The sequence below is a fragment of the Bombina bombina genome, chromosome 6 (assembly GCF_027579735.1).
Source record: "Bombina bombina isolate aBomBom1 chromosome 6, aBomBom1.pri, whole genome shotgun sequence".
In the NCBI taxonomy this organism is placed as follows: domain Eukaryota; kingdom Metazoa; phylum Chordata; class Amphibia; order Anura; family Bombinatoridae; genus Bombina; species Bombina bombina.
Window position 1 is genome coordinate 901196847 of NC_069504.1, and position 17434 is coordinate 901214280.

General features: G+C 38.7%; 1 pseudogene; it reads left to right on the forward strand.

Annotated features, from left to right (window-relative positions):
* The first annotated feature begins 10879 nt into the window (after window positions 1–10879).
* On the forward strand, window positions 10880–10970 carry LOC128665325 (uncharacterized; annotated as a pseudogene).
* Window positions 10971–17434: the final 6464 nt, after the last annotated feature.

Below are 17434 nucleotides of genomic sequence, written 5' to 3' on the forward strand. Positions count from 1 at the left end.
ATTCCTATGAAGGATGATACCTAAATACCGAAAGGACTCAACTACTTTAAAAGGATGATCTCCCCAATTAAGACCGTTCTTATGTATCCATAGGAGTTCGCTCTTATCAAAATTAATTTTATATCCTGGAAAGGAGGAGAAAGCCTTAAATAATTGTAACACTATAGGAATATAGTGTTGAGCCTTATCCAGAAATATTAACAGATCATCGGCATACAAAAGCGTTTTTAATCTAGTGGGACCCAGTGGGATTCCTGGCAACCTATCCCGTAATAGAATAGCAAATGGTTCCAACGCCAAGTTAAAGAGCAAGGGGGACAGAGGGCACCCTTGCCTAGTTCCTCTTTTGAGTGATATATACGGAGAAGAGTGACCGTTGATGCAGAGAAAGGAAATCGGATTTTTATATAAATTTTTAACAAATTCAAGAAACTGATTCTTAAATCCAAAATGCTCTAAAGCCGTAAACAAGTAATTCCAATTCACTGCATCAAAGGCTTTCTCGGCGTCTACTCTCAGAATAGCTGCTTCCCTGATCTTCTTAAATTCTTCATTTTTAGGATCTAAGTTCCAGGCATAGTCGAGAAATGTAGTAACTTTACGGATATTCTTAAGGGAGTTCCTGTCTTTCATAAATCCAGTTTGATCTGGGTGTATGATCCCATCTAATAATTTAGCCAGTCTTGTCGCAACAATAGCCGTCAACAATTTATAATCTGCATTAAGTACAGATATAGGTCTATACGACCCAGGATCCTCCCGATCCTTACCTTTCTTAAGAATCAGAGATATGCGTGCAGCAGAAAAATAATTAGACATTGACTTACCGGAGGAAAAATAATAATTAAACAAGTTAACTAGCGGTAGTTTGATTTCTTCCTTCAAAATTTTGTAAAACTCTACCGGGATCGAATCTGGTCCGGGAGATTTATTAATATTAGCAGATTGTATAGCCTCCAAAACTTCCTCCTCTGAAATAGGTCTATTAAGATCTAACAGATTCTCTTCCGAAACACCCGGGAGTTTCACACTGGACCAAAAATTTGATGCATTATCCAAATTTACCTCTGATTCTGAGTACAGCTTTTCAAATACCTTAAAGAAAGCCTGGCTAATATCCTCTGTATTAGAATACTTCACATTATTAAATTTAATAGCCGAGATCAGGTTCTTGCTTTTCCTAACTTTCACTACACTAGCCAAAAATTTGGCGGAGTTCCCATAATGACCTCTAAATTGGTAATTTATTTTTAATTCTTCTTCTTGGGACCTTTGTTTTAAATGGATGTCTCTTTCCCTTTTTAATTTGCAGTATCTATCCCAATTATCCTTTGTCTTGTCATTATAGAATTTCCCGAGCGCATTTCTGACTTGAGCAGCTAACTGTAATTCCTGCTCCAAAGTTTTCTTCCTCCACGTAGCTAAATAAAGTTTAATTTCCCCCCTCAAAACGGCTTTTGCTGCTTCCCAAAAAACCTCTGGTTTACTAGATTGCCCCACATTGAACGTAACATAATCCTTCCACCTTTGCTTTAACCAATTGCCAAACCTAGGGCTGTCAGCCAAATACCGCGGAAAAAAAAAAAGATGTATTAGGAATCTTGGGGGGGGGGAAATGGCCATCAATGTGAAAGAGATTACTGCATGGTCAGAAATGACAATATCATAGATATTGGCATCAGATCTGCAAAGAGCAAGTGACTTAGAAATTAAGAATAGATCAATTCTAGAAAATGTCATATGGGGTTTAGACTCACAGGTGAAACTACATTGTTCTGGATTTTTAAATCTCCATATATCAATTAATCTTAATTCATGACAGAAAAGCTTGAAATATTTTGCTAATTTAGCGTTTTCACGAAAATTTTTTGCCGATAATCTATCCAAAATAGGGCACAATGTCATATTGAAATCTCCCCCTAAAATTAAATTAGCTGCTGAGAATAAAAATAGTTTGCTTCTAATATTGTCCCAAAAAGCCGGTGAAAAGGAATTGGGGCCATATAGATTACATATAACAAAGTTACAGTTATTAATCTGGATATGTAGAATCAAAAATCTTCCCTCTGGATCAGCCTCCGTTTTTATAATATTATAAACTAAATTTTTATGTAACAATATTGCTACTCCTGATTTTCTTTTAACACCTGACGCTGCTACGCATTCACCTACCCATTTACACTTCAATTTGGCCGCTTCAACCATACTAAGGTGTGTTTCCTGTAGCATCACAAGATCAGGATTAAATTTAGCAAGATATTTGATAATTAACTTACGTTTTCTAGGAGACGTGATGCCCCCCACGTTCCAAGAAAGTATATTAATCTTGGATGCCATCAATCCTCAACATAAGACAATATTCCGTAGCTTTTAGGCTGGGCATATAACCAAGGGCGGGAGGGGGGGAGAGAAGAGAGAAAGGAAAGAGAAGGGAAAAAAATAAAAATAAATATATCTTAATAGCATTCAGGTTTGTTGAGAAGACAGAATATGACAGAATAAATCGGGTTGATTTCCATCTATTTCTGTCCGCCGCCTCTGAGCAGGCGGACAGGTTATGGAGCAGCTATCTTTAGACCGCTGCTTCATAAACTTCTGTTTCCGGCGAGCCTTAAAGGAATAGTCTAGTCAAAAATAAACTTTCATAATTCAGATAGAGCAGGCAATTTTAAGCATCTTTCTAATTTACTCCTATTATCATTTTTTTTCATTCTCTAGGTATCTTTATTTTAAAAAGCTGGAATGTAAGCTTAGAAGCTGGCCCATTTTTGGTTCAGTACCTGGGTAGCACTTGCTGACTGGATGGCTACATTTAGACACCAATCAGCAAGCGCTACCCAGGTGCTTAACCAAAAAATGGGCCGGCTTCTAAGCTTTACATTCCAGCTTTTATAAATAAAGATACCAAGAGAATGAAGAAAAATTGATAACAGGAGTAAATTAGAACGTTGCTTAAAATTGCCTGCTCTATCTGAATCATGAAAGTTTATTTTTGACTATACTATCCCTTTAATACAGAGCTTGATAAATATGCCCCCTGAAGTGTAAGGGTTCCTTTTTTTCACGCAACACATCCAAAACATATTAAAATAAACTACTTCACTCATTTATAAAATTAAAGGGATATATTAAAAGGGATATGTCAATTGTCAAGGTGTTTGGAAAGGGCTCCAATGTGTGTATATACAGTATATCTATCTATCTATCTATCTATCTATCTATCTATCTATATATATATATATATGTATATATATATATTTATATATATATGTCTATGTGTGTATGTATACATGTCTATATATGTGTATTTATGTGTTTAGATGTGTAAATATATATATATATATTGATAAATGTTTGACTATATATATATATATATATATATATATATCTATATATATATACTCTTTTGAGCCCTTACCACTCAAATACCTTCAAACATGCAATTTCACTTTTATTCATTTTAGCATATTTTAATGTGTTTTAAATAGAAATTCATATGTTCTTCAATTAGAAAGACGCACACACACAACATATCCCTAGATTGTCATATATTTATTTATACACAGTTTGTGTCATGTTTGATTTTTCCTGTGGCAACGTAACTCTAGTAATGGCAATGAACATGTTAACACAGGACATAAATATTAATGGGCTCCTCATTAACCAGAAAGATAATGGTAAATTAGCTGCAGCTTTGTACGGCGGACACCTAATTAACATTAATTGTAAAGGTAATATTTATATAATTGCCTTACAGGAAAAAAAGAAAGATTTTTTGTTAAAAATTATGTTTTAATGACTATCTCAGCATGTGGGAAAGTTCCACAAAATAGGATGAAACAGAAAACCATCATGTAACCCCTTACTGCCCAGCAGGAAATTTACCACAAAGAAGTTAGTGATAACAAATTATATTCCAGTAACAACTGCTGGACCGTTTGTTTTTAAAGATAAAACATATTTAGATACTTGCACTAGGGAAACAGGGTATTGGAAAGATCAATTAATGATGGATTGTACAAATGTGGGATAATATGGATTTTCTTTTAGGAAAGATGTTTTTCATTTAGTTTTATTAATACTTTATTTGTCCTGGGAGTATTTATATCCCAGGGGTTTGACCCAATTCATCATTGCTATCTCAAGGTAAGATTTCAATAGAGATGATAAAAAGGATTTATTAGGGAAAAAAGAGATTTTTTTCTACAACAGCCACTACAAAAGTATCATTATATTTTAACCAGTCAGTAGTATTTTACAGGGTTTAGTAAAGAGGCATAACTATCCTGGTGCAACAGGAGCAGTGGCAGCAGGACCCAAATGCTGGAGGGGGCCCTATGCATCCAGTCTACACACAGACGTGTGCAGATCGATCTTATCTACGTATCTAACCTCAAAATCATTATACAAAGCAGCATGTACAGTATATTAGAACTATTGCTTACTACTAAGTTACCTTTTGGGGGCCCAAAACAACATTTGCACCAGGGCCCTCTGTTGAGCAGGTCTACTATTACTGAACCCAAATGTTTTCCTTTCATGATTTAGACAGCACAAGCAGATTTAAGCAACTTTCTAATTTACTCCTATTATCAATTTTTCTTCATTCTCTTGGTATCTTTATTTGAAAAAGTTGGAATGTAAGCTTATGAGCCAGGCCATTTTTGGTTCAGCACCCTGGGTAGTGCTTGATGATTGGTGGCTACATTTAGACACCAATCAGCAAGCGGTACCCAGGTGCTGAACCAAAGATGGGCTGGCCCTTAAGGGACCAGTAAATACAGTAGATTTGCTGAACCCCTTAATGACCAACGATGTACAGGGCACGTCCAAGGACGTCGTTGGTCTTTGAAAGCAGTGGAAGCAATCCTGATCACTTCCAGCCACTTTCCTGTTATTGCAGTAATGCCTCGATATTGAGGCCTCCTGCAATAACTGTTTTTAGCCATCCGATGCAGAGAGAGCCACTCTGTGGCCCTCTCTACATCAGACATCGATGGCCATAATCGTTGGTGGGTGGGAGCTGATGTGGGAGGTGGGTGGGCGGCCATCAATGTCAGCCTGGCAGAGTTGAGAGGCGGGATCATGGGCGGAGCCATCAGGCGCGTGCACGGGGCGGGAGTGGGTGGGAACCGCTACACTACGGAAAAATGTTGTGATAATAAGTGGGAGAGAGGGGGGACGGAATTGCTAAATAAAAGATCTAAGGGATCTGGGAGGGGTGGGGGGTTGGTCTTTGGGGGCTGGAAGCTACACTACAGAAAAATCTATAAAAAAAAAAAAAAAAACAATAATAAACAGCTGCCAGTACCCAAGATGGCTCCCAATAAGGTAGAGGGGGAGGGTTAGAGAGCTGTTTGGGGGGGTATCAGAGAGGTTGGGGGCTAAGGGGGGATCCTACACAGCAGAATAATTAAAAAAAAACAAAAAAAACCCACCTTTTATTTTAGTACTGGCAGACTTTCTGCCAGTACTTAAGATGGCGGGGACAATTGTGGGGTGGGGGAGGGAAGAGAGCTGTTTGTGAGGGATCAGGGGGTCTGATGTGTCAGGTGGGAGGCTGCTCTCTACACTAAAACTAAAATTAACCCTGCAAGCTCCCTACAAGCTCCCTAATTAACCCCTTCACTGCTAGACATAATACATGTGTGATGCACAGCAGCATTTAGCGGCCATCTAATTACCAAAAAGCAACGCCAAAGCCATAAATGTCTGCTATTGCTGAACAAAGGGGATCCCAGAGAAGCATTTACAACCATTTGTGCCATAATTGCACAAGCTGTTTGTAAATGATTTCAGGGGGAAACCTAAATTTTGTGAAAATTTTTATTAAAAAGTGAACAATTTTTTTTATCTGATCGCATTTGGCGGTGAAATGGTGGCATGAAATATACCAAAATGGGCCTAGATCAATACTTTGGGTTGTCTACTACACTACACTAAAGCTAAAATTAACCTACAAGCTCCCTTATTAACCCCTTCACTGCTGGGCAATACACGTGTGGTGCGCTGTGACATTTAGTGGCCTTCTAATTACAAAAAAGCAACGCCAAAGCCATAAATAATTTCAGTGAGAAACCTACAATTGTGAAAAATTTAAAGTTTTTTTTTTATTTGATTGCATTTGGCGGTGAAATGGTGGCATGAAATATACCAAAATGGGCCTAGATCAATACTTGGGGTTGTCTACTACACTACACTAAAGCTAAAATTAACCCTACAAGCTCCCTGCATACTACCTAATTAACCCCTTCACTGCTGGGCATAATACACGTGTGGTGCGCAGTGGCATTTAGCGGCCTTCTAATTACCAAAAAGCAACGCCAAAGCCATATATGTCTGCTATTTCGGAACAAAGGGGATCCCAGAGAAGAATTTACAACCATTTGTGCCATAATTGCACAAGTTGTTTGTAAATAATTTCAGTGAGAAACCTAAAGTTTGTGAAACAATTTGTGAAAAAGTTAACAATTTTTTTTATTTTATCGCAATGGGCCTAGATCAATACTTTGGGATGTCATCTAAAAAAAATATACATGTCAAGGAATATTCAGGGATTCCTGAAATATTTCAGTGTCCCAATGTAACTAGCGCTAATTTTGAAAAAAAGTGGTCTGGAAATAGCAAAGTGCTACTTGTACTTATTGCCCTATAACTTGCAAAAAAAGCAAAGAACATGTAAACTTTGGGTATTTCTAAACTCAGGACAAAATTTAGAAACTATTTAGCATGGGTGTTTTTTTGGTGGTTGTAGATGTGTAACAGATTTTGGGGGTCAAAGTTAGAAAAAGTTTTTTTCCATTTTTTCCTCATATTTTATAATTTTATTATAGTAAATTATAAGATATGATGAAAATAATGGTATCTTTAGAAAGTCCATTTAATGGCGAGAAAAACAGTATATAATATGTGTGGGTACAGTAAATGAGTAAGAGGAAAATTACAGCTAAACACAAACCCTGCCAAAATTTAAAAATAGCCCTGGTCCCAAACGGACAGAAAATGGAAAAGTGCTGTAGTCATTAAGGGGTTAATCAACAAATGCACAATAAAAAGACAATGCAATAGCACTTACTGTGAACTTCAAATGATTAGTAGGTTTTTTTTAAACAAATTTTAAAGTTATGTCTATTTCCACTCCCCCTGTACCATGTGACAGCCATCAGCCAATCACAAATGCATATACGTATATTCTGTGAATTCTTGCACATGCTCAGTAGGAGCTGGTGACTCAAAACGTGTAAAAATAAGACCGCACATTCTTTTAATGGAAGTAAATTGGAAAGTTGTTGAAAATTGCATGTTCTATCTGAATCATTAAAGTTTAATTTGACCAGTGTCCCTTTAAGCTTACATTCTTGCTTTTTCAAATAAAGATACCAATTACCAAGAGTATGAAGACAAATTGATAATAGGAGTAAGTTAGAAAGTTGCTTAAAATGGCATGCTCTATCTGAATCATAAAATAAAACATTTGGGTTCAATATCCCTTTATTACCTCTGAAAAAGGAGCATCTAACCCCAGCTGGTAATAAAAATGCATTGCAAAAGATCTGTGTATAAAATAAATGTTTTTAAAACATTTAAAAATCATTTTTCTTAGGAAAAATTGCATTTTTTTGCAGTCCTGGAACTGAAACACAACCGTAATCTTCTGGTACTTGTACTAGGATCTTGCAGATCAGCGGTTCCTGGGCGTTGTTATATGTGATCTAAAGTGAAATATTTAACTAGATTTTCATATGTACACCCAAGAAATGCATTCTATGACTGTGAGGGAGAGTGGTGAGGATGAGCCTAAATGTTCTGTGGGTGAAGTCATAGTCATATTGTAGGCGGAGTTAGTTTGCAGAGCCCAGGAAGGCTGTGGGCCGGTCTTGTCATCCCTGGTATCACCTTGAAAACATTGCACTGAAGGGAAAGTTTTGGGAAGGAGTGGCAGCGCTCCCAAACTGTGACAATCTTGTAATATGTGGGACAGTGTGTGCAATCAAACTACACACAAAATAAATGTTATAAAGGGATTTCAAACTGTCATTTTGTTTTGCAACAGTGTGGCATACTCCTTCAAAAGCCTCCTGGGTGTTGTGTATCTTATCGCCATTGCTGTGACCAATTTGGTTAAAGGGACTCATGATTTCATGATTCAGATAGGGCATACAACTTTAAACATCTTTCCAATTTACTTTTGTCATCAAATTTGCTTTGTTCTCTTGGTATTTTTTGCTGAAAGCTAAACCTAGGTGTTGGCTCATATGCTTATTTCTAAACCCATGAAGGCCGCCTCTTATTACAGCTAGACAGCACTAGTTGATGTGTGCCATATTGATAACATTGTGCTCAGCCTCACTCCCTTGGAATTATTTATTAGTCAGCACTGATTGGCTAAAGTGCAAGTCTCTCAAAAGAAATGAAATAAGGGGGCAGATTGCAGAGTCTTAGGTGAAGTTATTCACAGAGGTAAAAAGTATATTGATATAACCGTGTTGGTTATGCAAAACTGGGGAATGGTATAAAGGGGTTATCTATCTATTTAAACAATGAAAATTATGGAGTAAACTGTCCCTTTAAGTTTATAAAAGTCAGAAAAATTATACATTTCTTTCCTAAAGACAAACTCCCATAATCCCCTGCCACCTAATTTGTCTTATTTGGAGGAGCAAATGCAGATTTGATACTGGATTACGCATAGCAAAATTCAATTGCTTTAAAGTAACATAAATTGAGGAAAAGGGGAGAAGAAGCGCACAAAAATTGAAATCAGTCACTGCTGTATTTTAGATAATCTATATAATTTCAAGTTTTTTGCCTTAATAATGATTTTACAATTTTCTTACATGCGCTTCACCATTTATGTGGAATAATTAATTTACTTGATTTCCTATTATTCATGTTTTCAACCTATTTAATTTCACTTTGCATATACATGTACCTAGTATAATTGCTTTGGTTATTATTACTATAATAATTAAGTTTTACAGGGCTTTAGAGGTAGGTGCTAGTTCCTTTGTTTTTCTCTGTTTGCTTTAGCTTTGAAATACCCTTTAAAAGAAGCCTCCTTTTTTATCTCCTCTGCTGAGGCCAGTTAGGGACAGATAAAATAAGCTACTACAGTAACTATGTGGAATGTTAAGTATATGAATTTTCATAGTTAAAAAGACAGAAAACACTTTGACGTTTTAGTGCAAAATATTTAATTATGCGTAGTAAAAAAAATTGCAATACACATTATTTATCTTGCTCTATTTTCCTGTAATTTAAGTCTGAATATTGAGTTTTCAAATTCTGACAAATGGACGAGCACATTACAGGCGTCACAAGCCTAGCCCTGCAACATATCTGTCCCTAATTGGATTCAGCAGAGATTATCGGATAAGGAACTGCAAAACAATGGTTATTTTCTTCTTAATTGGGGAGAGTCCACAGCTGCATTCATTACTTTTGGGAATTCAGAACCTGGCCACCAGGAGGAGTCAAAGACACCCCACACAAAGGCTTAAATACCTCCCCCACTTCCCTCATCCCCAAATCATTCTTTTCCTCTCGTCACAGGAGGTTGGCAGAGAAGTGTCGGAAGATTAAAGATAGTCTCTTATGGAGGGTAGTACTCTTCGAAATGGGACTGGAGTTTTAAGTTATCCTGTCAGCCTCTCCGTGAGAGCATGGATGAAGGTTAGAGTCCAGAGATGCATGGAGAGTCTTTCTGCAAAACCATCCCGACTCATGTTAACAGCTCCTTAGCAATCAGCGTTGACGAGTTTCGCTGCCTGCTTTCTTCACTCAAGTCCATGTTAAAAGCGAGGCTACTATCTGTCACACTTGAAGGGACGTGTTCCTGTTCCACTGCATAGATTCTGGTAAGATCGTTTCAATTTACTTCGATGTGTGAGTGTAATGTGAATGAAGAAGTCAGGGTCTCAGTGGGACTCCTTTATCTTTATGGAATCAAGGGTTAATATCGCCTGAGGTGGGTTATCGAACAGGAGTCTGCTAATGTGTAGTTACGCTTGGGCTCGTGGCTATATCGGAACATAACGGCCTTTTTTTGTCTTGTGGCCTTGGCGTGCTTTTCTCTGGCCTGCACGGTGTACCTTGTGACTAGGCGTGGTCACGTTCTGCACTCCATTTCCGTATTCCTGACCGCGTGGTGACGAAGAGAGTCTGATTCGCTAGTTGTCTGGGTCACAGGAGGTGGTGAGTGCCCCAGCCATTGGGGGTGTAAGGTGCCGTTTTTATTTTCTCTTTTCTTCTATCCATAATTTCTATTCAAGTTATGGAGGATTGTGATTTTTTTGGAGACGGATGTCTCTGATTCAGATTCTACTTCTTGTGAAGAGTATGAGATGGCCCGGGTAATCCATGATGAAGTTAATCTCCTTGTCGTCTCCAATTTACTTTTTTTGGGGGGTATCTTATTCCAGTCCTGAGCTTCGGGTGAATGGGGTCTCTGATTGACTGGTCCTGTTTGTGTGCCCATTCTTCTTGGGCGTTCACCTGCGGGTGCTGCCCTCTATTTATTTGATCCGGTAGGATGTATTTATTTCATTTTTGAGAAGCTCATGCCTGTTATAATTTTTCTGTTGGGAAACATTTCTTTTCTGGAATTTGATACTAGCGATTTTGTGGTTGCTTGAGCACTTCCGCTGAAGTTGCATGTTAAGGTGTTAGTACATTGTTATGTCTATAGTTTCTTTTGTCGATTCCTATTGGGGTTTCGATTTTTCTGTGTCCTGGGTCAGTTCTAAATGCCCTATGTAGCAGGCTGGTCCTGGTCGGGCGCTATTTTCTGTTCCTTAAGGTCTATATCATCCGCGTGGTGCTGGTATAACTGGCTGTCTTGGTTGGGTGGTGAGTTGCTCACTCGGATGAGGAGTTCGTTATACTCTAGTTTCTCTTCAGATCGAATAAAGTTTTCACCTTTACTAAAGATTTCCGTGGAGAGGAACATCCATGAGTTTTCAAAAAAAATAAAATAGGCTAAAACATGGAGAGGAGGCCTTTCGTTCTTAGATGTCAGGCTGGTTCTCGTTTCTTCTTTTGGGTGGGGCATCAGAGGGATTGTACTCAGTCCTCATTGTCTTGTTCCTGATTGTTGGTGGGGTTCCAGAAGTGGATCCTGCTAAAGATTATTCTGAGGGTTCCGGGGGTCCTTTGGCCTTGGAGCTAGGGTTTTCCTTTCCCAATGGGACTGGAGGTTTAGATGACTCCTTAGACATCCAAGTTACCAGGTTGGGGTGATTTCTATCTCCTCTATGGTATTCTTATTGGATGTAGTTTTTGAGGCCTTGATGACGGTAACTCTTCCTTAAGGGGTCGAGACGTCTTAGGCTTCTTTTTTCCCCTCTTAGGGCTGGTTGGGGGGGTCATCTGTTCAGGAAGTTCGGGCATTATGGCCTTTTTCTTCTTCCTACTTTTCTCGTCTGCTCCCATGTTTTGACTCTGGAGAATGCATTTGTCTCCGTTGTTTCCTGGAGCTGCTCTTACTTAAGATGTCTCAGTTTTATCTGTCGCTCGCCAGGAATTGTGAGGCTCGTCCATCGTTAATTCCTTAAGCTGTGGGGTTTTCCGGGAGACTAATTTATCTTCTCAAGCTAGATTATTAAGTTTTGAGCTCTATCTTTGGGGTGTGATCTCTCGAGCCATTAGGAGATTTGCTCTCTGTCTCTGGGATGCTTACTGAACGTCCAGTGTCCAAGGACCTTTGGATGTGGCTGTGGTTGCATCTCCTTGGGTACAGGTTCTCCGTATGAGGTATCCCTATGGTTCCTCAGGGGTTACTACCTTGTAGCCGGCTCCAGTTTCCAGATGTCCGGTTTTCTGGACATGTTCTTGTCTTGGATATCTGACCATATCTCTTAGATGGGTCTTGAGCGATCAGTCCTTCCAGGTTCTGAAACTTTTACTCGCCCTTTTCAGAGGGTTTTGTTTTTTCTCTTATCAGAGACTTGGAAATAGCCTGATGTGTGGTTTAGCTGCCTAGCAAGCGGGAGATTGCAGTCGCAATCTGTTGCAGCTATTTGCGCCTTAAAAGTGTGCTCGATGGCTGTTTGTTTTTTACCGGGCCGACTGTTGCAGCCGGATGATTCCTCTACAATTGGTATTGCCTTTGCCGTCTGTTGGCTGCCGCACACTCCATGCCTGTGGGCAGGTAAGCGGTTATATTTTGCTTTCTTCTCCCATTAGGGAGATTGGGACATACCACAGTATCCACCTAGTGCCCCCGAGGTCTTTCTCTGTTCAGTGGGGTTCCCCCTGTCTTGCGTGCAGGATGTAAGGAAGAGTTGGATTCTGGTATCATGCCGTCACTGTTGGTTCAGTGTAGTCTCTCTTTTGCCTGGAAGTGTGCCTTCTTGTAGGGTAAGGATCAGTGTCTGGGTCCTGGTACCAGAGCTCGTCCTATGTTCTGTCATAGCTTAGTTGGTTAGCATGCCAGTCTTGTTAGCAAATGGTGGAGTTTGCTCTACCCATTAGTACCGTTCAATTTAGTTCCCCTCCTTTTTCCTTACTGAGGATCTGGGTTGACTGGGGAATGGTTTATTTGCCTACTTTTGGACATTGCCAGTCATTTTGGTGCTGAGTCCATTGCCTCGGAAAGGGGGTCAGAGGTCTGTCTGCTTGGTTGAGCCTGGACCGCGTATCTTTCTTAGATCTTGTGATCCCTTCTTAACTGGGAGGCTTTGCATTGTTTCCTTCCTCAGCAGGGGGCTTTATCTGCTGGTTTTGGATGCTCTCCTACTTTCTTGTTCTTCCTGGGAGGGAGTGGGTTTCTGCACTCCTTCTGAATTCTTCCTCTGTGGGAGTCCTGGTGCAGTTCCTAGCTTGGTTGGCTAGTGTTAACGGCTGGAGTCTGCTAGACTTCTGTTGCAGAGGGAAGCCTGTGGTTTCATCTGGAGCACGATAAGATTTATGGTGCTATTTTTAGGCAGTTCCCGGGGGAGGTTTTTATCCCTCGGTTGCTCTTTCATAGTGCGGTTGCACGCTGTGTGAGGGATGGGGTCTACCTTGTCTCTCTAGGTCTCTAGGATTGGGGCATTACAAGGTCCCTTGGACTTCTGTTCAGATAGGGGTAGGGATTTTCTCCTCCCTTCTCTTTGTTTGGTCGTTGGAGCTCGTCCTCTATGCATTTTTGTCCTGTTGCAAGCTTGTTTGCGCTTGGAGTTCGGCTAGGGTTTTACCCTAGCTTGTTGGTCTTTAGTTCTCTGTTGAGTTCTTCTTCCTCTTCCCTTCAGGTGGTATGTGGAGGTCCCTTTCCCTCGGGTCGGGGGTAAGTTTGAGTATGGGCCTGGAGCCTGCAGGACTTGTCTCCTCGGAGCCTTTGTGCTCGGTGGAATATACTGATTCTGAGTAGTCTCTATCTAGGGCCTTGCTGGTTTTAACTGATGGGCAGTTACCTGGTCCTTTCAGGTTTTATCCTTCTGTTTCTGGTGAAGCAGTTGTTTTTGACAGATGTTTGGGTAATTTCAGGCTGTGGTGCCCTCCGAATGGGCCGCCTTGTCTACCCACCACTTTTTTGCATTGTGTCCTCTATAGCTTGGGTATTGTTTTCCCAAAAGTAATGAATGCAGCTGTGGACTCTCCCTGTTTAAGAAGAAAAACTTAAATTTATGCTTACCTGATAATTTTCTTTTCTTCTGACGGGGAGAATCCACAGCTCCCCGCCCACGTTGTTATATGGGGCGGCTGTTTTATTTTTTATTCTTCTGGCACCTTTTTCACCCTGATATTTCTCCTACTGTTCCTGTTCCCTTGGCAGAATGACTGGGGGAGGAGGGAAGTGGGGGAGGTATTTAAGCCTTTGGCTGGGATGTCTTTGCCTCCTCCTGGTGGCCAGGTTCTGAATTCCCAAAAGTAATGAATGCAGCTGTGGACTCTCCCCGTCAGAAGAAAAGAAAATGATCAGGCAAGCATAATTTAAGTTTTTGCTAACATAATGGCCGTGGCAAAAACAAAGAAACAAAGAATTTGATGGTAGATAAGAACCATAAGGCCCCTCAATTCTACCCATATTACATGTTACTTTTTTCTTAGGATAGCTTTATGCATGTCCCAGGCATTTTTGACATCCTTTACAGTTTACCACATCAATTGGAAATTTATTCCATGAATCCACTACCCTTTCTGTAAATAAATGCTTCCTCACATTACTCCTGAATCTGCAACCCTCTAACTTTAGATTTTGACCCCTTGTTTTGGCATTTGTTTTTTTGTGGAAAATGCTTTAAGCTTCAGTGGCTAGCCTTGTCTACTGATTGGACAGATTAGGCCCTCTAAATAAAGCAAGCATTGGGTGGAATTTGGCTATTGAAAATATTTGCAGCAAACAAGGGTTTATTTAATGCAAACGATTTTCAAATTCATCCAGTATATAAATGTATTGTACAATTGTAGAAATATCTTGTAATCACTAGGGGCCTGATTACAAGTGGAGCAAAAAGGGATTTATCTTGGGTGTTTGCGTGCATCGGGTTTTTCGCTTGTATTACAAGTTTAAAGTAAACGTGATTGCTTGAGCACACTTGAAGTTAAAGAGATACTGAACCCAAATTTCTCCTTTTGTGATTCATGTAGAGCATGCAATTTTAAGCAACTTTCTAATTTATGCCTATTAGCAATTTTCTTCGTTCGCTTGCTATCTTTATTTGAAAAAGAAAGTCCAGAACCCTGGACAGCACGTGTTTATTGGTGGATGAATTTATCCACCAATCGGCAAGAACAACCCAGGTTGTTCACCAAAAATGGGCCGGCATCTAAACCTACATTCTTGCTTTTCAAATAAAGATACCAAGAGAATGAATAACATTTGCTAATAGGAGTAAATTAGAAAGTTGCTTAAAATTGCATGCTCTATCTGAATCACAAAAGAAAAAATTTGGGTTCAGTGTCCCTTTAATGCTCTTAACATAGCAGAATATGTTCCATTTATTTTTAAATGCATTTTCCTATATATATATATATATATATATATATATATATATATATATATATATATATATATATATATATATATATATATATATATATATATATATATATATATATATACCTATATATATATATGTGTGTGTATATATATATATATATATATATATACTGTGTGTATATATATATATATATATATATATATATATAGGTAAAAATATATATTTGTGCAAAAAACATCATATATATATGTATTTATGAATAAATAGAGCATATTCTGCTACGTGAAGAACATTGGAATGTGAAATATTCATATTTTCATGTCGGTATGGTGCTCCATTGACTTATATGGGGGAATAGGTTATTGCACTTGTGATATTTTAAGTTCAGCTTTTTACGCGCATCGGCCCCATACCATAAATGAGACTTGTGAGCAGAGCCGCAGGTGCTAAGCAGGCCAAGCCGTTACAGGTAGAGTCCTTAGTGATTCATAAATGGATTGGGCATTTTATGCTCAAGGGTAAGGCCGTCCATAAGTAAAGTCTTGCCAAACCCTGCTTTCACTATGGAAATAGGACATCTGCCCTGAAGGGAACGTTGTAGGAGATCTAACTGGCCCCATTCAGTTATATACCCACTTTCTACTCCCTCATACAGAGGTCACAAAAGACTACAATGAAGTGACTACAGAAGCAAAAGCTCTCTATAGGTAGCAAATGACCTACAAAAAATAGAGAAAGGATGTAATTTTTTTAATGGTAACGGTAGTTATTTCAAATAGAAAATGATAGATTACGGACACAACAGTGCAGTGTATATATGCAGGAATATCTACTTAAAAATCCTTAGAACATATTCTGCTATGTGCAGAACATTGCAATGTGAGATATTTACAATAAATTCACGGTATAACACTTTATTAAATATTCCATGTTTTATCTACTTGACTGCAAAAGGCTCCACTGCACACACACACATATATGTATATATATGTATATACTATATATATGATTTTATGTGTTTAAATGTGTATATATGTCTGTAAATACATATATATACATATAAACAAATAAATAAATGTGTACCTTCATGTACATCTTTACAAATGTGTTTGTATGTATTTCCATGTTAAAGCCCTTTTTAGTCCTTTTTTCCTAACACATCATATCTTTGAGCCCTTTTAATGCATTTTGTAAATAATTTTTATTAGATAGTGTTATTATTAATGTAACTGTACTTTTAAATGTATTTTAATGTGTTTTGTAACACTTTTTATACGAGCTCTAAAGTTGCGGTAATCGTTCTAGCGTAAATCACGATTGTGCTCACGCGTTTGCATTTACTTTCAACTTGTAATACAAGCGCAATTTTACTTGCGTGCAAACGGCCACGAAAACCCGATATTGCCTCACGCACAAACAATAGCGCTGCACTCATAATCTAGCCCTAATTAATTTAAATATTTAGAGATTTAATATATAGGTAACATTGTACTGTACGTGTGTCCATAACATCTTTAAAGAGTAAACATATATGCTGAATGATAGAAACTGAACTCATTGCGAGACACTCAGCTGATGGCTTTGACACCCCCGTGTGTCCTGTCACCTTCGCTGAAAACCATTGAGACAATCCTATCATTAATAATTCCTCAAGTGACACAGAATTTCACAGTTTGATAAATCTAAGTCATTATGCCTTTTGTCGAGCTCTAAGGCTGTTTGCTGCTCAAGAAAAGGATGTGTCACTGAGCTGATCTCCTGTGGAATAAAGAGGTTAAATGTACCTGGGAAATGAGAACATAAACTCATTTATTGCTCTCTCTTTGGTTCTGTTTCTGACCGGGAGCTGAGTTATTTCAAGCTTATACTGTGTTTACAATTGAAAGGCCAAACGGGTGCAGAGTCGTAATGGGGAGCCGAATGTCTGCTTGCGTATTTATGTGTAGGTTACAGAACTGATTTTCTTGGTCTCACATTATACAAAGAACTCTTTGGGTGTTCTATTCAACCCCAGAAATCTCCAGATGGTGCATCTACAGCATCAGGTCAATGAACTATGAGCAACATGCAATTCTCTTTACTAAAATTAAAGCAATTTCTGGAAATCCGGAAAGAAATGTCTCTTTTTATACCTCAGATGGTATCTGCAAGCTGTTCTCTCTCCCTGGGGAAAGAGCAGAGTGGCTAAAAACAGGTTTTATTAGGAATATGTCTATTTGTAAGTTCTGAGCACAAGGGGTTTATATGATTTTCTTTTCTTTTATCCTTTACGTTTTTTTCACTGGTTACAGCCTCGAAAACATAAATCGTAAAATGTGCAGAGCGGTATGAGACACCCGTCTGTGGGGTTGCTCCTGAGTATCAGATGCAGACCCAGATTAGTATTTATTAATATTGCACAGCAGTTTGCAAGTTCTTTAATTGCTTCTGCAGTTTTGTAGGGCAAGTGAATTACAGTATTGTGCAAACTGTATTAGAGGTTTGAATGCTAATAAAATGCCTGGGGATTCTTT